We start from the raw sequence: 21,974 nt of genomic DNA on the forward strand, positions 1-21,974 counted from the left end.
GCAGTGTAGTCCTTCACGGCACAAGGGATGGGGACATCTTTCCGTATCCAAGCTCCATTCTCCTTCACTCGGCGATTGGCAAAGTCATATAGATATTAATTCATACATACAGTTAGGTCCATAACTGGGTAGATGAGTAGTGGAGGACACCGTGAGCACACTGGCCTGGTCTGGCTACCCAAGTAGGGGTACTGATGCAGAGGTTCCTAGGGGCAGCCATGGGGGAGGAGCAATGGCAGGTAGCGGTCCTCAGGCCACTGCAGGAGGAGCTGCTGACGTGGCACCAGTGGATCACAAAGACAGTGCAACACCTCCACTAGGGTTTCTACAGGGCCAGTGCCGATGAGATGTGGAAGACTTCTGCCGACTGGCAGATGCAAGACGCTGAATCGGCGCTGCTGTTGAAACCGAGACAGTCGATACCATCCCACACAGAGATCACCAGACCAGCCCACCTGCTCACAGATTGGGTTAGGAAGAACCGTCAATCAAAACTACTGGACCAATGGAGAGCCGAGATCCACGCCTCCCTGTAAATCCCACCCTCACGACAAAACAGCGCCAAAACTCGTAAACGAAAGAAAAAAATCAAAAGCAAAGAAACGGGCGACGAAAACAAAATTGCAGCATCGCAAGCAAAGACGGGGGCTGCAGGCCAGTTTTGATAAAGTTTTTTTTTTTTTTTTTGCTTTCGATACATTTATTTGTTTTCAATTCTATAAATGTTGCATTCGATTTTTTTATTTTTGATCTCAAAATCAATTTTTTGACTAGAGGCAGAGGAGGGTCGTGGTTTGGAGGAGGTGCGACGGCGAGGGCTGACTACCGGAGTACTGGCAGGACCAGCACTGAAGGGTGCTGCTATCTCTGAAGCTCCAAAGTCAGCCAGCTCCTCAACCAGCCGCTCCCTGAAGGCCAACTGTGTGAGATGCGCCAGCCCTTTCACCTTGGTCAGGTGCTGGTGCAGGATGAAGGAGTTGACGACAGCAGTGTCCACAAAGTGGTAAAAGAGGGTCTTGTACCACTTCATGGTCTTCTGCAGGACATGGCAGTAGCCAAGCAGAGCATCGGACAGGTCGACGCCCCCAATTCCAGCAGTGTAGTCCTTCACGGCACAAGGGATGGGGACATCCTTCCGTATCCAAGCTCCATTCTCCTTCACTCGGCGATTGGCAAAGTCATATAGATATATATACATACATACAGTTAGGTCCATAACTGGGTAGATGAGCAGCGGAGGACACCGTGGGCACACTGGCCTGGTCTGGCTACCCAAGTAGGGGTACTGATGCGGAGGTTCCTAGGGGCAGCCATGGGGGAAGAGCATTGGCAGGTAGCGGTCCTCAGGCCACTGCAGGAGGAGCTGCTGACGTGGCACCAGTGCATCACAAAGACAGTGCAACACCACCACTAGGGTTTCTACAGGGCCAGTGCCGATGAGATGTGGAAGACTTCTGCCGACTGGCCAGGAATTGAGAGGAAGGGATTGTGACTGGGTAGCTGAGTTGGCGTGAAGCAGAGAGTGTGTGCCAATGCTATGCGGGAGCGAGCGCCTGTGTGATAGAGAGCAGAATAGAGTGAGATAGGGAGTTAAGTGTAATTGTTTGGGCGTGGGTCTCAGCCGATAGGGGCCTTTTAGATTGTGTTTTTTAAGGCCAATAAACCTTCCTGACGTTGCTTTATACTTGTTGTCTGCTAAAGGAAAAAGACCCCCGCTTGCTACAATACTTTTGTTTGTTAACTTTCGAACTTTGGATTCACTTGACAATAGTACGTCCACCTGCTTCCGCAGTCAGTGCACCAGTCACAATCATAGATTTTATAGATTTGCTTTAACCCTGGCCAGTAGGAATTCGACCTGCCCACATCAAACATCTGCGTCTCTCTGCCCCCGCCCCTCCCCCAAGGCATCGCAGGCTGGCAGGCAGCACAGACACAAGGCTGCGCGCACACAAGAGCAAACCCACAAGCAGTGACCACATAGATACAGAATACTTTGTAAAAAATAATCCCAACGCTGGACGGGCCCCTTCGCTGGCTGGGGCCCCGGGACTCGAGCCCTGGTAAGCCCTTGCAATAAGTAAGCCTGACTACACCTATACTTAAGAATTAAACCGGCTCATCGTTATTGAAAGCGAAGAAAATGTGAACAATCTTCTGTTTTTCACTTCTGACAGATTACATACAAATTTAAATACATTCGCTACATCATGAATGAACCAACTGGCAATATATTGTCTTTGAAATGAACTTTACACCATTCCGCGATACAGCGAATAAAAAGCCTATCATTGAACTTTTATAACGTATATTTTGAAAACAACCACAGTCATACATACAACCTGCTACTTGAGAAACATAAATATTCTACTTTTCAGTACATCTAAACATTTGAATAAGTCGTGAAGTGAACTTACTTTAAGCGCACTCTTCGGTCTGAAGTCATCTGAGGAGCCTTTTCTCAAAGTGGTCTGAAGGAAGAGCACTCGAGCGCTTTCAAATAATGAATCTGGGAACATCTGTGACAGTATCAAACACGTGTTTAATGATTTATTATCCATTATTCGAGTTGCATACTGCAACTTCGGAGTCCTATACGACAAGGTCAGTGTGGAACCGTGTATGCATGTCGTTATCCATCCAACACAAAACTATAATCGTGACTTTTGATCTTTAAAAAACATTGCTCGTGCCACTTTCCTTATGAATACGTTAATAAATAATCGAAGTCTTGTGGAGCTTACATCAGTTCATAATGACACAATCTGTTCCATATTTTGGATCTTTCTATCTCACGAGCAAAGTCACCGCTTCCCTGGTGGTCTAGTGGTTAGGATTCGGCGCTCTCACCGCCGCGGCCCGGGTTCGACTCCCGGTCAGGGAACTCGCTCTTTCCCGCCCCTTCCATAAGCGAATGGAAAATCAATAAATCAAATCTATTCACACTAAGTAGAGTGCATGTTATCAAATATGTATTTCCTGACTTCCCGTTTCAATCCTTGTAATGAGGGTGGGAGGTGCTGTATTGTGAGAAGAAGGGCCATGTGCGCTGCTTGCAAAATGCAGGATGAGAAGGTAGCACATTACAAAGGATTGAGGGAGAGAGACGATACTGCATTTCATAATACATCTTGAGACAGGTGTGAATTCTCACACTGTCAGAGAGTTGGCGCTGTCTTGGAAATATTACAGTGGTGGGTCCAAGGAGACACTTTTGTAAGTCAATCTTATTTGCACGCTTGTATTATTTCATGCTAATTTGTCTTTGAGTGACCATCTAGGGAGGCATGTAAGAAATGCTGGAAATAAACTCATTCATGAACGGAAAAGATGTTCAGTTAAACTTCCGCAGTTTATTGTTAACCTATTTCTTGCTTTAATTTACTAATGTGATCTTTATAAGTGACATGGGAATCGAGAATTAGTCAAAGGTATTGAAGAGGTTACTACTGTAATTTGTGAGTTGTTGATTACTATAGAGGGAGGGCTGGAAGACTTAAGGGGATCTAAAATATACATTCTTTTTTTGTTTTGATTAGAGAAACATTGGTTTGAGCACCAGTTGAGCTTAAAACGTTTGAATTTAGGAGGAGATTAAGGTTAACCATCAACGGCTTTAAGGAAATCCCTGGTTTTGTTGTCCGTGAGAGCTGTTTGTATGTGTTCAGTTAGCAGTAAAGTGGCTGATGCAAGACGATCTTTTTGTGCAAAAGACAAACTGATTTTCAGATTCTGATTCTGAGATTCTAAATAAAAAACTGGCCAGTAAGTATTTTTCCAAATATTTTTTAGAACAGGTACAATGCTGATGGGTCTGTAGTTCGAAATGTGTTCTTTAATCAGATGGGGGTGATCAAGCCTTTCTTACAAATGGGATGAGTGTTATTTAAGATGCAAAGATTAGTAATGTGATGAATAATATTTTATACACATCTGTTGCGTGAAGAATGCTGACCAGCACCAGTCTACTCAAACACTCCAATATCAGCAACAAACTTAGGTTATGTTATGTTCATTATTATGCAGGAGGTAAACCATCTGGTATTTGAATGAGATGTAATCACTTCCAATAGATAAGACTGTAACCTGTCTATCTGAAGATGCAAAAAGGCTTCTCCAAACTCACATGTATATTTATCTATAATCTATATTTATGTTTTATGGAATAAACTTGTTACTTCTTCATCGCTGTATCCTGGGATTTACTAAAACCACTACAGATATAAAGAGCGATAATAATCTTGAATTCAATAAACATGATCCAGTGATTGTGCAGCTCTTGACTGCAGGTCTCTGCGCATACAGGGTGTTTAATGAGTCGCTGAATCGGCGCTGCTGTTGAAACCGAGACAGTCGATACCATCCCACACAGAGATCACCAGACCAGCCCACCTGCTCACTGATTGGGTTAGGAAGAACCGTCACTCAAAACTACTCGACCAATGGAGACCCATGATCCACGCCTCCCTGTAAATCCCACCCTCACGACAAAACAGCGCCAAAACTCGTAAACGAAAGAAAAAAAATCGAAAGCAAAGAAACTGGCGACGAAAACAAAAAATGCAGCATCACAAGCAAAGACGAGGGCTGCAGGCCAGTCTTGATAAAGTTTTTTTTTTTTTGATTTCAATACATTTATTTGTTTTCAATTCTATAAATGTTGCATTCGATTTTTTTATTTTTGATCTCAAAATCAATTTTTTGACTAGAGGCAGAGGAGGGTCGTGGTTTGGAGGAGGTGCGACGGCGAGGGCTGACTACCGGAGTACTGGCAGGACCAGCACTGAAGGGTGCTGCTATCTCTGAAGCTCCAAAGTCAGCCAGCTCCTCAACCAGCCGCTCCCTGAAGGCCAACTGTGTGAGATGCGCCAGCCCTTTCACCTTGGTCAGGTGCTGGTGCAGGATGAAGGAGTTGACGACAGCAGTGTCCACAAAGTGGTAAAAGAGGGTCTTGTACCACTTCATGGTCTTCTGCAGGACATGGCAGTAGCGACCAGAGCATCGGACAGGTCGACGCCCCCAATTCCAGCAGTGTAGTCCTTCACGGCACAAGGGATGGGGACATCTTTCCGTATCCAAGCTCCATTCTCCTTCACTCGGCGATTGGCAAAGTCATATAGATATTAATTCATACATACAGTTAGGTCCATAACTGGGTAGATGAGTAGTGGAGGACACCGTGAGCACACTGGCCTGGTCTGGCTACCCAAGTAGGGGTACTGATGCAGAGGTTCCTAGGGGCAGCCATGGGGGAGGAGCAATGGCAGGTAGCGGTCCTCAGGCCACTGCAGGAGGAGCTGCTGACGTGGCACCAGTGGATCACAAAGACAGTGCAACACCTCCACTAGGGTTTCTACAGGGCCAGTGCCGATGAGATGTGGAAGACTTCTGCCGACTGGCAGATGCAAGACGCTGAATCGGCGCTGCTGTTGAAACCGAGACAGTCGATACCATCCCACACAGAGATCACCAGACCAGCCCACCTGCTCACAGATTGGGTTAGGAAGAACCGTCAATCAAAACTACTGGACCAATGGAGAGCCGAGATCCACGCCTCCCTGTAAATCCCACCCTCACGACAAAACAGCGCCAAAACTCGTAAACGAAAGAAAAAAATCAAAAGCAAAGAAACGGGCGACGAAAACAAAATTGCAGCATCGCAAGCAAAGACGGGGGCTGCAGGCCAGTTTTGATAAAGTTTTTTTTTTTTTTTTTGCTTTCGATACATTTATTTGTTTTCAATTCTATAAATGTTGCATTCGATTTTTTTATTTTTGATCTCAAAATCAATTTTTTGACTAGAGGCAGAGGAGGGTCGTGGTTTGGAGGAGGTGCGACGGCGAGGGCTGACTACCGGAGTACTGGCAGGACCAGCACTGAAGGGTGCTGCTATCTCTGAAGCTCCAAAGTCAGCCAGCTCCTCAACCAGCCGCTCCCTGAAGGCCAACTGTGTGAGATGCGCCAGCCCTTTCACCTTGGTCAGGTGCTGGTGCAGGATGAAGGAGTTGACGACAGCAGTGTCCACAAAGTGGTAAAAGAGGGTCTTCTACCACTTCATGGTCTTCTGCAGGACATGGCAGTAGCCAAGCAGAGCATCGGACAGGTCGACGCCCCCAATTCCAGCAGTGTAGTCCTTCACGGCACAAGGGATGGGGACATCCTTCCGTATCCAAGCTCCATTCTCCTTCACTCGGCGATTGGCAAAGTCATATAGATATATATACATACATACAGTTAGGTCCATAACTGGGTAGATGAGCAGCGGAGGACACCGTGGGCACACTGGCCTGGTCTGGCTACCCAAGTAGGGGTACTGATGCGGAGGTTCCTAGGGGCAGCCATGGGGGAAGAGCATTGGCAGGTAGCGGTCCTCAGGCCACTGCAGGAGGAGCTGCTGACGTGGCACCAGTGCATCACAAAGACAGTGCAACACCACCACTAGGGTTTCTACAGGGCCAGTGCCGATGAGATGTGGAAGACTTCTGCCGACTGGCCAGGAATTGAGAGGAAGGGATTGTGACTGGGTAGCTGAGTTGGCGTGAAGCAGAGAGTGTGTGCCAATGCTATGCGGGAGCGAGCGCCTGTGTGATAGAGAGCAGAATAGAGTGAGATAGGGAGTTAAGTGTAATTGTTTGGGCGTGGGTCTCAGCCGATAGGGGCCTTTTAGATTGTGTTTTTTAAGGCCAATAAACCTTCCTGACGTTGCTTTATACTTGTTGTCTGCTAAAGGAAAAAGACCCCCGCTTGCTACAATACTTTTGTTTGTTAACTTTCGAACTTTGGATTCACTTGACAATAGTACGTCCACCTGCTTCCGCAGTCAGTGCACCAGTCACAATCATAGATTTTATAGATTTGCTTTAACCCTGGCCAGTAGGAATTCGACCTGCCCACATCAAACATCTGCGTCTCTCTGCCCCCGCCCCTCCCCCAAGGCATCGCAGGCTGGCAGGCAGCACAGACACAAGGCTGCGCGCACACAAGAGCAAACCCACAAGCAGTGACCACATAGATACAGAATACTTTGTAAAAAATAATCCCAACGCTGGACGGGCCCCTTCGCTGGCTGGGGCCCCGGGACTCGAGCCCTGGTAAGCCCTTGCAATAAGTAAGCCTGACTACACCTATACTTAAGAATTAAACCGGCTCATCGTTATTGAAAGCGAAGAAAATGTGAACAATCTTCTGTTTTTCACTTCTGACAGATTACATACAAATTTAAATACATTCGCTACATCATGAATGAACCAACTGGCAATATATTGTCTTTGAAATGAACTTTACACCATTCCGCGATACAGCGAATAAAAAGCCTATCATTGAACTTTTATAACGTATATTTTGAAAACAACCACAGTCATACATACAACCTGCTACTTGAGAAACATAAATATTCTACTTTTCAGTACATCTAAACATTTGAATAAGTCGTGAAGTGAACTTACTTTAAGCGCACTCTTCGGTCTGAAGTCATCTGAGGAGCCTTTTCTCAAAGTGGTCTGAAGGAAGAGCACTCGAGCGCTTTCAAATAATGAATCTGGGAACATCTGTGACAGTATCAAACACGTGTTTAATGATTTATTATCCATTATTCGAGTTGCATACTGCAACTTCGGAGTCCTATACGACAAGGTCAGTGTGGAACCGTGTATGCATGTCGTTATCCATCCAACACAAAACTATAATCGTGACTTTTGATCTTTAAAAAACATTGCTCGTGCCACTTTCCTTATTAATACGTTAATAAATAATCGAAGTCTTGTGGAGCTTACATCAGTTCATAATGACACAATCTGTTCCATATTTTGGATCTTTCTATCTCACGAGCAAAGTCACCGCTTCCCTGGTGGTCTAGTGGTTAGGATTCGGCGCTCTCACCGCCGCGGCCCGGGTTTTTCCAAATATTTTTTAGAACAGGTACAATGCTGATGGGTCTGTAGTTCGAAATGTGATCTTTAATCAGATGGGGGTGATCAAGCATTTCTTACAAATGGGATGAGTGTTATTTAAGATGCAAAGATTAGTAATGTGATGAATAATATTTTATACACATCTGCTGCGTGAAGAATGCTGACCAGCACCAGTCAAAGTGGTCTGAAGGAAGAGCACTCGAGCGCTTTCAAATAATGAATCTGGGAACATCTGTGACAGTATCAAACACGTGTTTAATGATTTATTATCCATTATTCGAGTTGCATACTGCAACTTCGGAGTCCTATACGACAAGGTCAGTGTGGAACCGTGTATGGATGTCGTTATCCATCCAACACAAAACTATAATCGTGACTTTTGATCTTTAAAAAACATTGCTCGTGCCACTTTCCTTATTAATACGTTAATAAATAATCGAAGTCTTGTGGAGTTTACATCAGTTCATAATGACACAATCTGTTCCATATTTTGGATCTTTCTATCTCACGAGCGAAGTCACCGCTTCCCTGGTGGTCTAGTGGTTAGGATTCGGCGCTCTCACCGCCGCGGCCCGGGTTCGATTCCCGGTCAGGGAACTCGCTCTTTCTCGCCCCTTCCATAAACGAATGGAAAATCAATAAATCAAAACGAGCACTAATCACGCTAAGTAGAGTGCATGTTATCAAATATGTATTACCTGACTTCCCGTTTCAATCCTTGTAATGAGGGTGGGAGGTGCTGTATTGTGAGAAGAAGGGCCATGTGCGCTGCTTGCAAAATGCAGGATGCTAAGGAAGAACATTACAAAGGATTGAGGGAGAGAGACGATACTGCATTTCATAATACATCTTGAGACAGGTGTGAATTCTCACACTGTCAGAGAGTTGGCGCTGTCTTGGAAATATTACAGTGGTGGGTCCAAGGAGACACTTTTGTAAGTCAATCTTATTTGCACGCTTGTATTATTTCCTGACGGCTGCTAATTTGTCTTTGAGTGACCATCTAGGGAGGCATGTAAGAAATGCTGGAAATAAACTCATTCATGAACGGAAAAGATTTTCAGTTAAACTTCCGCAGTTTATTGTTAACCTATTTCTTGCTTTAATTTACTAATGTGATCTTTATAAGTGACATGGGAATCGAGAATTAGTCAAAGGTATTGAAGAGGTTACTACTGTAATTTGTGAGTTGTTGATTACTGTAGAGGGAGGGCTGGAAGACTTAAGGGGATCTAAAATATACATTCTTCTTTTGTTTTGATTAGAGAAACATTGGTTTGAGCACCAGTTGAGCTTAAAACGTTTGAATTTAGGAGGAGATTAAGGTTAACCATCAACGGCTTTAAGGAAATCCCTGGTTTTGTTGTCCGTGAGAGCTGTTTGTATGTGTTCAGTTAGCAGTAAAGTGGCTGATGCAAGACGATCTTTTGGTGCAAAAGACAAACTGATTTTCAGATTCTGATTCTGAGATTCTAAATAAAAAACTGGCCAGTAAGTATTTTTCCAAATATTTTTTAGAACAGGTACAATGCTGATGGGTCTGTAGTTCGAAATGTGTTCTTTATTCAGATGGGGGTGATCAAGCCTTTCTTACAAATGGGATGAGTGTTATTTAAGATGCAAAGATTAGTAATGTGATGAATAATATTTTATACACATCTGCTGCGTGAAGAATGCTGACCAGCACCAGTCTACTCAAACACTCCAATATCATCAACAAACTTAGGTTATGTTATGTTCATTATTATGCAGGAGGTAAACCATCTGGTATTTGAATGAGATGTAATCACTTCCAATAGATAAGACTGTAACCTGTCTATCTGAAGATGCAAAAAGGCTTCTCCAAACTCACATGTATATTTATCTATAATCTATATTTATGTTTTATGGAATAAACTTGTTACTTCTTCATCGCTGTATCCTGGGATTTACTAAAACCACTACAGATATAAAGAGCGATAATAATCTTGAATTCAATAAACATGATCCAGTGATTGTGCAGCTCTTGACTGCACGTCTCTGCGCATACAGGGTGTTTAATGAGTCGCTGAATCGGCGCTGCTGTTTAAACCGAGACAGTCGATACCATCCCACACAGAGATCACCAGACCAGCCCACCTGCTCACTGATTGGGTTAGGAAGAACCGTCACTCAAAACTACTCGACCAATAGAGAGCCATGATCCACGCCTCCCTGTAAATCCCACCCTCACGACAAAACAGCGCCAAAACTCGTAAACGAAAGAAAAAAAATCGAAAGCAAAGAAACTGGCGACGAAAACAAAAAATGCAGTATCACAAGCAAAGACGAGGGCTGCAGGCCAGTTTTGATAAAGTTTTTTTTTTTTTTGATTTCAATACATTTATTTGTTTTCAATTCTATAAATGTTGCATTCGATTTTTTTATTTTTGATCTCAAAATCAATTTTTTGACTAGAGGCAGAGGAGGGTCGTGGTTTGGAGGAGGTGCGACGGCGAGGGCTGACTACCGGAGTACTGGCAGGACCAGCACTGAAGGGTGCTGCTATCTCTGAAGCTCCAAAGTCAGCCAGCTCCTCAACCAGCCGCTCCCTGAAGGCCAACTGTGTGAGATGCGCCAGCCCTTTCACCTTGGTCAGCTGCTGGTGCAGGATGAAGGAGTTGACGACAGCAGTGTCCACAAAGTGGTAAAAGAGGGTCTTGTACCACTTCATGGTCTTCTGCAGGACATGGCAGTAGCCGACCAGAGCATCGGACAGGTCGACGCCCCCAATTCCAGCAGTGTAGTCCTTCACGGCACAAGGGATGGGGACATCCTTCCGTATCCAAGCTCCATTCTCCTTCACTCGGCGATTGGCAAAGTCATATAGATATTAATTCATACATACAGTTAGGTCCATAACTGGGTAGATGAGTAGTGGAGGACACCGTGAGCACACTGGCCTGGTCTGGCTACCCAAGTAGGGGTACTGATGCGGAGGTTCCTAGGGGCAGCCATGGGGGAGGAGCAATGGCAGGTAGCGGTCCTCAGGCCACTGCAGGAGGAGCTGCTGACGTGGCACCAGTGGATCACAAAGACAGTGCAACACCTCCACTAGGGTTTCTACAGGGCCAGTGCCGATGAGATGTGGAAGACTTCTGCCGACTGGCAGATGCAAGACGCTGAATCGGCGCTGCTGTTGAAACCGAGACAGTCGATACCATCCCACACAGAGATCACCAGACCAGCCCACCTGCTCACTGATTGGGTTAGGAAGAACCGTCACTCAAAACTACTGGACCAATGGAGAGCCGAGATCCACGCCTCCCTGTAAATCCCACCCACACGACAAAACAGCGCCAAAACTCGTAAACGAAAGAAAAAAATCAAAAGCAAAGAAACGGGCGACGAAAACAAAATTGCAGCATCGCAAGCAAAGACGGGGGCTGCAGGCCAGTTTTGATAAAGTTTTTTTTTTTTTTTTGCTTTCGATACATTTATTTGTTTTCAATTCTATAAATGTTGCATTCGATTTTTTTATTTTTGATCTCAAAATCAATTTTTTGACTAGAGGCAGAGGAGGGTCGTAGTTTGGAGGAGGTGCGACGGCGAGGGCTGACTACCGGAGTACTGGCAGGACCAGCACTGAAGGGTGCTGCTATCTCTGAAGCTCCAAAGTCAGCCAGCTCCTCAAACAGCCGCTCCCTGAAGGCCAACTGTGTGAGATGCGCCAGCCCTTTCACCTTGGTCAGGTGCTGGTGCAGGATGAAGGAGTTGACGACAGCAGTGTCCACAAAGTGGTAAAAGAGGGTCTTCTACCACTTCATGGTCTTCTGCAGGACATGGCAGTAGCCAAGCAGAGCATCGGACAGGTCGACGCCCCCAATTCCAGCAGTGTAGTCCTTCACGGCACAAGGGATGGGGACATCCTTCCGTATCCAAGCTCCATTCTCCTTCACTCGGCGATTGGCAAAGTCATATAGATATATATACATACATACAGTTAGGTCCATAACTGGGTAGATGAGCAGCGGAGGACACCGTGGGCACACTGGCCTGGTCTGGCTACCCAAGTAGGGGTACTGATGCGGAGGTTCCTAGGGGCAGCCATGGGGGAAGAGCATTGGCAGGTAGCGGTCCTCAGGCCACTGCAGGAGGAGCTGCTGACGTGGCACCAGTGCATCACAAAGACAGTGCAACACCTCCACTAGGGTTTCTACAGGGCCAGTGCCGATGAGATGTGGAAGACTTCTGCCGACTGGCAGATGCAAGACGCTGAATCGGCGCTGCTGTTGAAACCGAGACAGTCGATACCATCCCACACAGAGATCACCAGACCAGCCCACCTGCTCACTGATTGGGTTAGGAAGAACCGTCACTCAAAACTACTCGACCAATGGAGAGCCATGATCCACGCCTCCCTGTAAATCCCACCCTCACGACAAAACAGCGCCAAAACTCGTAAACGAAAGAAAAAAAATCGAAAGCAAAGAAACTGGCGACAAAAACAAAAAATGCAGCATCACAAGCAAAGACGAGGGCTGCAGGCCAGTCTTGATAAAGTTTTTTTTTTTTTTGATTTCAATACATTTATTTGTTTTCAATTCTATAAATGTTGCATTCGATTTTTTTATTTTTGATCTCAAAATCAATTTTTTCACTAGAGGCAGAGGAGGGTCGTGGTTTGGAGGAGGTGCGACGGCGAGGGCTGACTACCGGAGTATTGGCAGGACCAGCACTGAAGGGTGCTGCTATCTCTGAAGCTCCAAAGTCAGCCAGCTCCTCAACCAGCCGCTCCCTGAAGGCCAACTGTGTGAGATGCGCCAGCCCTTTCACCTTGGTCAGGTGCTGGTGCAGGATGAAGGAGTTGACGACAGCAGTGTCCACAAAGTGGTAAAAGAGGGTCTTGTACCACTTCATGGTCTTCTGCAGGACATGGCAGTAGCCGACCAGAGCATCGGACAGGTCGACGCCCCCAATTCCAGCAGTGTAGTCCTTCACGGCACAAGGGATGGGGACATCCTTCCGTATCCAAGCTCCATTCTCCTTCACTCGGCGATTGGCAAAGTCATATAGGTATTAATTCATACATACAGTTAGGTCCATAACTGGGTAGATGAGTAGTGGAGGACACCGTGAGCACACTGGCCTGGTCTGGCTACCCAAGTAGGGGTACTGATGCGGAGGTTCCTAGGGGCAGCCATGGGGGAGGAGCAATGGCAGGTAGCGGTCCTCAGGCCACTGCAGGAGGAGCTGCTGACGTGGCACCAGTGGATCACAAAGACAGTGCAACACCTCCACTAGGGTTTCTACAGGGCCAGTGCCGATGAGATGTGGAAGACTTCTGCCGACTGGCAGATGCAAGACGCTGAATCGGCGCTGCTGTTGAAACCGAGACAGTCGATACCATCCCACACAGAGATCACCAGACCAGCCCACCTGCTCACTGATTGGGTTAGGAAGAACCGTCACTCAAAACTACTGGACCAATGGAGAGCCGAGATCCACGCCTCCCTGTAAATCCCACCCTCACGACAAAACAGCGCCAAAACTCGTAAACGAAAGAAAAAAATCAAAAGCAAAGAAACGGGCGACGAAAACAAAATTGCAGCATCGCAAGCAAAGACGGGGGCTGCAGGCCAGTTTTGATAAAGTTTTTTTTTTTTTTTTTGCTTTCGATACATTTATTTGTTTTCAATTCTATAAATGTTGCATTCGATTTTTTTATTTTTGATCTCAAAATCAATTTTTTGACTAGAGGCAGAGGAGGGTCGTGGTTTGGAGGAGGTGCGACGGCGAGGGCTGACTACCGGAGTACTGGCAGGACCAGCACTGAAGGGTGCTGCTATCTCTGAAGCTCCAAAGTCAGCCAGCTCCTCAACCAGCCGCTCCCTGAAGGCCAACTGTGTGAGATGCGCCAGCCCTTTCACCTTGGTCAGGTGCTGGTGCAGGATGAAGGAGTTGACGACAGCAGTGTCCACAAAGTGGTAAAAGAGGGTCTTCTACCACTTCATGGTCTTCTGCAGGACATGGCAGTAGCCAAGCAGAGCATCGGACAGGTCGACACCCCCAATTCCAGCAGTGTAGTCCTTCACGGCACAAGGGATGGGGACATCCTTTCGTATCCAAGCTCCATTCTCCTTCACTCGGCGATTGGCAAAGTCATATAGATATATATACATACATACAGTTAGGTCCATAACTGGGTAGATGAGCAGCGGAGGACACCGTGGGCACACTGGCCTGGTCTGGCTACCCAAGTAGGGGTACTGATGCGGAGGTTCCTAGGGGCAGCCATGGGGGAGGAGCAATGGCAGGTAGCGGTCCTCAGGCCACTGCAGGAGGAGCTGCTGACGTGGCACCAGTGGATCACAAAGACAGTGCAACACCTCCACTAGGGTTTCTACAGGGCCAGTGCCGATGAGATGTGGAAGACTTCTGCCGACTGGCCAGGAATTGAGAGGAAGGGATTGTGACTGGGTAGCTGAGTTGGCGTGAAGCAGAGAGTGTGTGCCAATGCTATGCGGGAGCGAGCGCCTGTGTGATAGAGAGCAGAATAGAGTGAGATAGGGAGTTAAGTGTAATTGTTTGGGCGTGGGTCTCAGCCGATAGGGGCCTTTTAGATTGTGTTTTTTAAGGCCAATAAACCTTCCTGACGTTGCTTTATACTTGTTGTCTGCTAAAGGAAAAAGACCCCCGCTTGCTACAATACTTTTGTTTGTTAACTTTCGAACTTTGGATTCACTTGACAATAGTACGTCCACCTGCTTCCGCAGTCAGTGCACCAGTCACAATCATAGATTTTATAGATTTGCTTTAACCCTGGCCAGTAGGAATTCGACCTGCCCACATCAAACATCTGCGTCTCTCTGCCCCCGCCCCTCCCCCAAGGCATCGCAGGCTGGCAGGCAGCACAGACACAAGGCTGCGCGCACACAAGAGCAAACCCACAAGCAGTGACCACATAGATACAGAATACTTTGTAAAAAATAATCCCAACGCTGGACGGGCCCCTTCGCTGGCTGGGGCCCCGGGACTCGAGCCCTGGTAAGCCCTTGCAATAAGTAAGCCTGACTACACCTATACTTAAGAATTAAACCGGCTCATCGTTATTGAAAGCGAAGAAAATGTGAACAATCTTCTGTTTTTCACTTCTGACAGATTACATACAAATTTAAATACATTCGCTACATCATGAATGAACCAACTGGCAATATATTGTCTTTGAAATGAACTTTACACCATTCCGCGATACAGCGAATAAAAAGCCTATCATTGAACTTTTATAACGTATATTTTGAAAACAACCACAGTCATACATACAACCTGCTACTTGAGAAACATAAATATTCTACTTTTCAGTACATCTAAACATTTGAATAAGTCGTGAAGTGAACTTACTTTAAGCGCACTCTTCGGTCTGAAGTCATCTGAGGAGCCTTTTCTCAAAGTGGTCTGAAGGAAGAGCACTCGAGCGCTTTCAAATAATGAATCTGGGAACATCTGTGACAGTATCAAACACGTGTTTAATGATTTATTATCCATTATTCGAGTTGCATACTGCAACTTCGGAGTCCTATACGACAAGGTCAGTGTGGAACCGTGTATGCATGTCGTTATCCATCCAACACAAAACTATAATCGTGACTTTTGATCTTTAAAAAACATTGCTCGTGCCACTTTCCTTATGAATACGTTAATACATAATCGAAGTCTTGTGGAGCTTACATCAGTTCATAATGACACAATCTGTTCCATATTTTGGATCTTTCTATCTCACGAGCGAAGTCACCGCTTCCCTGGTGGTCTAGTGGTTAGGATTCGGCGCTCTCACCGCCGCGGCCCGGGTTCGATTCCCGGTCAGGGAACTCGCTCTTTCCCGCCCCTTCCATAAACGAATGGAAAATCAATAAATCAAAACGAGCACTAATCACGCTAAGTAGAGTGCATGTTATCAAATATGTATTTCCTGACTTCCCGTTTCAATCCTTGTAATGAGGGTGGGAGGTGCTGTATTGTGAGAAGAAGGGCCATGTGCGCTGCTTGCAAAATGCAGGATGCGAAGGTAGCACATTACAAAGGATTGAGGGAGAGAGACGATACTGCATTTCATAATACATCTTGAGACAGGTGTGAATTCTCACACTGTCAGAGAGTTGGCGCTGTCTTGGAAATATTACAGTGGTGGGTCCAAGGAGACACTTTTGTAAGTCAATCTTATTTGCACGCTTGTATTATTTCATGACGGCTGCTAATTTGTCTTTGAGTGACCATCTAGGGAGGCATGTAAGAAATGCTGGAAATAAACTCATTCATGAACGGAAAAGATTTTCAGTTAAACTTCCGCAGTTTATTGTTAACCTATTTCTTGCTTTAATTTACTAATGTGATCTTTATAAGTGACATGGGAATCGAGAATTAGTCAAAGGTATTGAAGAGGTTACTACTGTAATTTGTGAGTTGTTGATTACTATAGAGGGAGGGCTGGAAGACTTAAGGGGATGTAAAATATACATTCTTTTTTTGTTTTGATTAGAGAAACATTGGTTTGAGCACCAGTTGAGCTTAAAACGTTTGAATTTAGGAGGAGATTAAGGTTAACCATCAACGGCTTTAAGGAAATCCCTGGTTTTGTTGTCCGTGAGAGCTGTTTGTATGTGTTCAGTTAGCAGTAAAGTGGCTGATGCAAGACGATCTTTTTGTGCAAAAGACAAACTGATTTTCAGATTCTGATTCTGAGATTCTAAATAAAAAACTGGCCAGTAAGTATTTTTCCAAATATTTTTTAGAACAGGTACAATGCTGATGGGTCTGTAGTTCGAAATGTGTTCTTTAATCAGATGGGGGTGATCAAGCCTTTCTTACAAATGGGATGAGTGTTATTTAAGATGCAAAGATTAGTAATGTGATGAATAATATTTTATACACATCTGCTGCGTGAAGAATGCTGACCAGCACCAGTCTACTCAAACACTCCAATATCAGCAACAAACTTAGGTTATGTTATGTTCATTATTATGCAGGAGGTAAACCATCTGGTATTTGAATGAGATGTAATCACTTCCAATAGATAAGACTGTAACCTGTCTATCTGAAGATGCAAAAAGGCTTCTCCAAACTCACATGTATATTTATCTATAATCTATATTTATCTTTTATGGAATAAACTTGTTACTTCTTCATCGCTGTATCCTGGGATTTACTAAAACCACTACAGATATAAAGAGCGATAATAATCTTGAATTCAATAAACATGATCCAGTGATTGTGCAGCTCTTGACTGCACGTCTCTGCGCATACAGGGTGTTTAATGAGTCGCTGAATCGGCGCTGCTGTTTAAACCGAGACAGTCGATACCATCCCACACAGAGATCACCAGACCAGCCCACCTGCTCACTGATTGGGTTAGGAAGAACCGTCACTCAAAACTACTCGACCAATGGAGAGCCATGATCCACGCCTCCCTGTAAATCCCACCCTCACGACAAAACAGCGCCAAAACTCGTAAACGAAAGAAAAAAAATCGAAAGCAAAGAAACTGGCGACGAAAACAAAAAATGCAGCATCACAAGCAAAGACGAGGGCTGCAGGCCAGTCTTGATTAAGTTTTTTTTTTTTTTGATTTCAATACATTTATTTTTTTTCAATTCTATAAATGTTGCATTCGATTTTTTTATTTTTGATCTCAAAATCAATTTTTTGACTAGAGGCAGAGGAGGGTCGTGGTTTGGAGGAGGTGCGACGGCGAGGGCTGACTACCGGAGTACTGGCAGGACCAGCACTGAAGGGTGCTGCTATCTCTGAAGCTCCAAAGTCAGCCAGCTCCTCAACCAGCCGCTCCCTGAAGGCCAACTGTGTGAGATGCGCCAGCCCTTTCACCTTGGTCAGGTGCTGGTGCAGGATGAAGGAGTTGACGACAGCAGTGTCCACAAAGTGGTAAAAGAGGGTCTTGTACCACTTCATGGTCTTCTGCAGGACATGGCAGTAGCCGACCAGAGCATCGGACAGGTCGACGCCCCCAATTCCAGCAGTGTAGTCCTTCACGGCACAAGGGATGGGGACATCCTTCCGTATCCAAGCTCCATTCTCCTTCACTCGGCGATTGGCAAAGTCATATAGATATTAATTCATACATACAGTTAGGTCCATAACTGGGTAGATGAGTAGTGGAGGACACCGTGAGCACACTGGCCTGGTCTGGCTACCCAAGTAGGGGTACTGATGCGGAGGTTCCTAGGGGCAGCCATGGGGGAGGAGCAATGGCAGGTAGCGGTCCTCAGGCCACTGCAGGAGGAGCTGCTGACGTGGCACCAGTGCATCACAAAGACAGTGCAACACCTCCACTAGGGTTTCTACAGGGCCAGTGCCGATGAGATGTGGAATACTTCTGCCGACTGGCAGATGCAAGACGCTGAATCGGCGCTGCTGTTGAAACCGAGACAGTCGATACCATCCCACACAGAGATCACCAGACCAGCCCACCTGCTCACTGATTGGGTTAGGAAGAACCGTCACTCAGAACTACTGGACCAATGGAGAGCCGAGATCCACGCCTCCCTGTAAATCCCACCCTCACGACAAAACAGCGCCAAAACTCGTAAACGAAAGAAAAAAATCAAAAGCAAAGAAACGGGCGACGAAAACAAAATTGCAGCATCGCAAGCAAAGACGGGGGCTGCAGGCCAGTTTTGATAAAGTTTTTTTTTTTTTTTTTGCTTTCGATACATTTATTTGTTTTCAATTCTATAAATGTTGCATTCGATTTTTTTATTTTTGATCTCAAAATCAATTTTTTGACTAGAGGCAGAGGAGGGTCGTGGTTTGGAGGAGGTGCGACGGCGAGGGCTGACTACCGGAGTACTGGCAGGACCAGCACTGAAGGGTGCTGCTATCTCTGAAGCTCCAAAGTCAGCCAGCTCCTCAACCAGCCGCTCCCTGAAGGCCAACTGTGTGAGATGCGCCAGCCCTTTCACCTTGGTCAGGTGCTGGTGCAGGATGAAGGAGTTGACGACAGCAGTGTCCACAAAGTGGTAAAAGAGGGTCTTCTACCACTTCATGGTCTTCTGCAGGACATGGCAGTAGCCAAGCAGAGCATTGGACAGGTCGACGCCCCCAATTCCAGCAGTGTAGTCCTTCACGGCACAAGGGATGGGGACATCCTTCCGTATCCAAGCTCCATTCTCCTTCACTCGGCGATTGGCAAAGTCATATAGATATTAATTCATACATACAGTTAGGTCCATAACTGGGTAGATGAGTAGTGGAGGACACCGTGAGCACACTGGCCTGGTCTGGCTACCCAAGTAGGGGTACTGATGCAGAGGTTCCTAGGGGCAGCCATGGGGGAGGAGCAATGGCAGGTAGCGGTCCTCAGGCCACTGCAGGAGGAGCTGCTGACGTGGCACCAGTGGATCACAAAGACAGTGCAACACCTCCACTAGGGTTTCTACAGGGCCAGTGCCGATGAGATGTGGAATACTTCTGCCGACTGGCAGATGCAAGACGCTGAATCGGCGCTGCTGTTGAAACCGAGACAGTCGATACCATCCCACACAGAGATCACCAGACCAGCCCACCTGCTCACTGATTGGGTTAGGAAGAACCGTCACTCAGAACTACTGGACCAATGGAGAGCCGAGATCCACGCCTCCCTGTAAATCCCACCCTCACGACAAAACAGCGCCAAAACTCGTAAACGAAAGAAAAAAATCAAAAGCAAAGAAACGGGCGACGAAAACAAAATTGCAGCATCGCAAGCAAAGACGGGGGCTGCAGGCCAGTTTTGATAAAGTTTTTTTTTTTTTTTTTGCTTTCGATACATTTATTTGTTTTCAATTCTATAAATGTTGCATTCGATTTTTTTATTTTTGATCTCAAAATCAATTTTTTGACTAGAGGCAGAGGAGGGTCGTGGTTTGGAGGAGGTGCGACGGCGAGGGCTGACTACCGGAGTACTGGCAGGACCAGCACTGAAGGGTGCTGCTATCTCTGAAGCTCCAAAGTCAGCCAGCTCCTCAACCAGCCGCTCCCTGAAGGCCAACTGTGTGAGATGCGCCAGCCCTTTCACCTTGGTCAGGTGCTGGTGCAGGATGAAGGAGTTGACGACAGCAGTGTCCACAAAGTGGTAAAAGAGGGTCTTCTACCACTTCATGGTCTTCTGCAGGACATGGCAGTAGCCAAGCAGAGCATCGGACAGGTCGACGCCCCCAATTCCAGCAGTGTAGTCCTTCACGGCACAAGGGATGGGGACATCCTTCCGTATCCAAGCTCCATTCTCCTTCACTCGGCGATTGGCAAAGTCATATAGATATATATACATACATACAGTTAGGTCCATAACTGGGTAGATGAGCAGCGGAGGACACCGTGGGCACACTGGCCTGGTCTGGCTACCCAAGTAGGGGTACTGATGCGGAGGTTCCTAGGGGCAGCCATGGGGGAAGAGCATTGGCAGGTAGCGGTCCTCAGGCCACTGCAGGAGGAGCTGCTGACGTGGCTCCAGTGCATCACAAAGACAGTGCAACACCACCACTAGGGTTTCTACAGGGCCAGTGCCGATGAGATGTGGAAGACTTCTGCCGACTGGCCAGGAATTGAGAGGAAGGGATTGTGACTGGGTAGCTGAGTTGGCGTGAAGCAGAGAGTGTGTGCCAATGCTATGCGGGAGCGAGCGCCTGTGTGATAGAGAGCAGAATAGAGTGAGATAGGGAGTTAAGTGTAATTGTTTGGGCGTGGGTCTCAGCCGATAGGGGCCTTTTAGATTGTGTTTTTTAAGGCCAATAAACCTTCCTGACGTTGCTTTATACTTGTTGTCTGCTAAAGGAAAAAGACCCCCGCTTGCTACAATACTTTTGTTTGTTAACTTTCGAACTTTGGATTCACTTGACAATAGTACGTCCACCTGCTTCCGCAGTCAGTGCACCAGTCACAATCATAGATTTTATAGATTTGCTTTAACCCTGGCCAGTAGGAATTCGACCTGCCCACATCAAACATCTGCGTCTCTCTGCCCCCGCCCCTCCCCCAAGGCATCGCAGGCTGGCAGGCAGCACAGACACAAGGCTGCGTGCACACAAGAGCAAACCCACAAGCAGTGACCACATAGATACAGAATACTTTGTAAAAAATAATCCCAACGCTGGACGGGCCCCTTCGCTGGCTGGGGCCCCGGGACTCGAGCCCTGGTAAGCCCTTGCAATAAGTAAGCCTGACTACACCTATACTTAAGAATTAAACCGGCTCATCGTTATTGAAAGCGAAGAAAATGTGAACAATCTTCTGTTTTTCACTTCTGACAGATTACATACAAATTTAAATACATTCGCTACATCATGAATGAACCAACTGGCAATATATTGTCTTTGAAATGAACTTTACACCATTCCGCGATACAGCGAATAAAAAGCCTATCATTGAACTTTTATAACGTATATTTTGAAAACAACCACAGTCATACATACAACCTGCTACTTGAGAAACATAAATATTCTACTTTTCAGTACATCTAAACATTTGAATAAGTCGTGAAGTGAACTTACTTTAAGCGCACTCTTCGGTCTGAAGTCATCTGAGGAGCCTTTTCTCAAAGTGGTCTGAAGGAAGAGCACTCGAGCGCTTTCAAATAATGAATCTGGGAACATCTGTGACAGTATCAAACACGTGTTTAATGATTTATTATCCATTATTCGAGTTGCATACTGCAACTTCGGAGTCCTATACGACAAGGTCAGTGTGGAACCGTGTATGCATGTCGTTATCCATCCAACACAAAACTATAATCGTGACTTTTGATCTTTAAAAAACATTGCTCGTGCCACTTTCCTTATGAATACGTTAATAAATAATCGAAGTCTTGTGGAGCTTACATCAGTTCATAATGACACAATCTGTTCCATATTTTGGATCTTTCTATCTCACGAGCGAAGTCACCGCTTCCCTGGTGGTCTAGTGGTTAGGATTCGGCGCTCTCACCGCCGCGGCCCGGGTTCGATTCCCGGTCAGGGAACTCGCTCTTTCCCGCCCCTTCCATAAACAAATGGAAAATCAATAAATCAAATCTATTCACGCTAAGTAGAGTGCATGTTATCAAATATGTATTTCCTGACT

The 21,974-nt window shown here is 46.1% G+C and overlaps 4 non-coding genes across 4 annotated transcripts; all 4 read left to right on the plus strand.

The window, feature by feature from the left end:
- The first annotated feature begins 2,812 nt into the window (after positions 1-2,812).
- trnae-cuc (transfer RNA glutamic acid (anticodon CUC)) lies at positions 2,813-2,884 on the plus strand. Its single transcript has one exon. It is a non-coding gene; the product is annotated as a tRNA-Glu (tRNA).
- Positions 2,885-8,435: 5,551 nt separating this feature from the next.
- trnae-cuc (transfer RNA glutamic acid (anticodon CUC)) lies at positions 8,436-8,507 on the plus strand. Its single transcript has one exon. It is a non-coding gene; the product is annotated as a tRNA-Glu (tRNA).
- Positions 8,508-15,664: 7,157 nt separating this feature from the next.
- Positions 15,665-15,736, plus strand: trnae-cuc (transfer RNA glutamic acid (anticodon CUC)). Its single transcript has one exon. It is a non-coding gene; the product is annotated as a tRNA-Glu (tRNA).
- A 6,065-nt stretch (positions 15,737-21,801) lies between these two features.
- On the plus strand, positions 21,802-21,873 carry trnae-cuc (transfer RNA glutamic acid (anticodon CUC)). The gene has a single exon. It is a non-coding gene; the product is annotated as a tRNA-Glu (tRNA).
- Positions 21,874-21,974: the final 101 nt, after the last annotated feature.

This window comes from Amia ocellicauda, chromosome 14 (assembly GCF_036373705.1).
Source record: "Amia ocellicauda isolate fAmiCal2 chromosome 14, fAmiCal2.hap1, whole genome shotgun sequence".
Classification (NCBI taxonomy): Eukaryota; Metazoa; Chordata; class Actinopteri; order Amiiformes; family Amiidae; genus Amia; species Amia ocellicauda.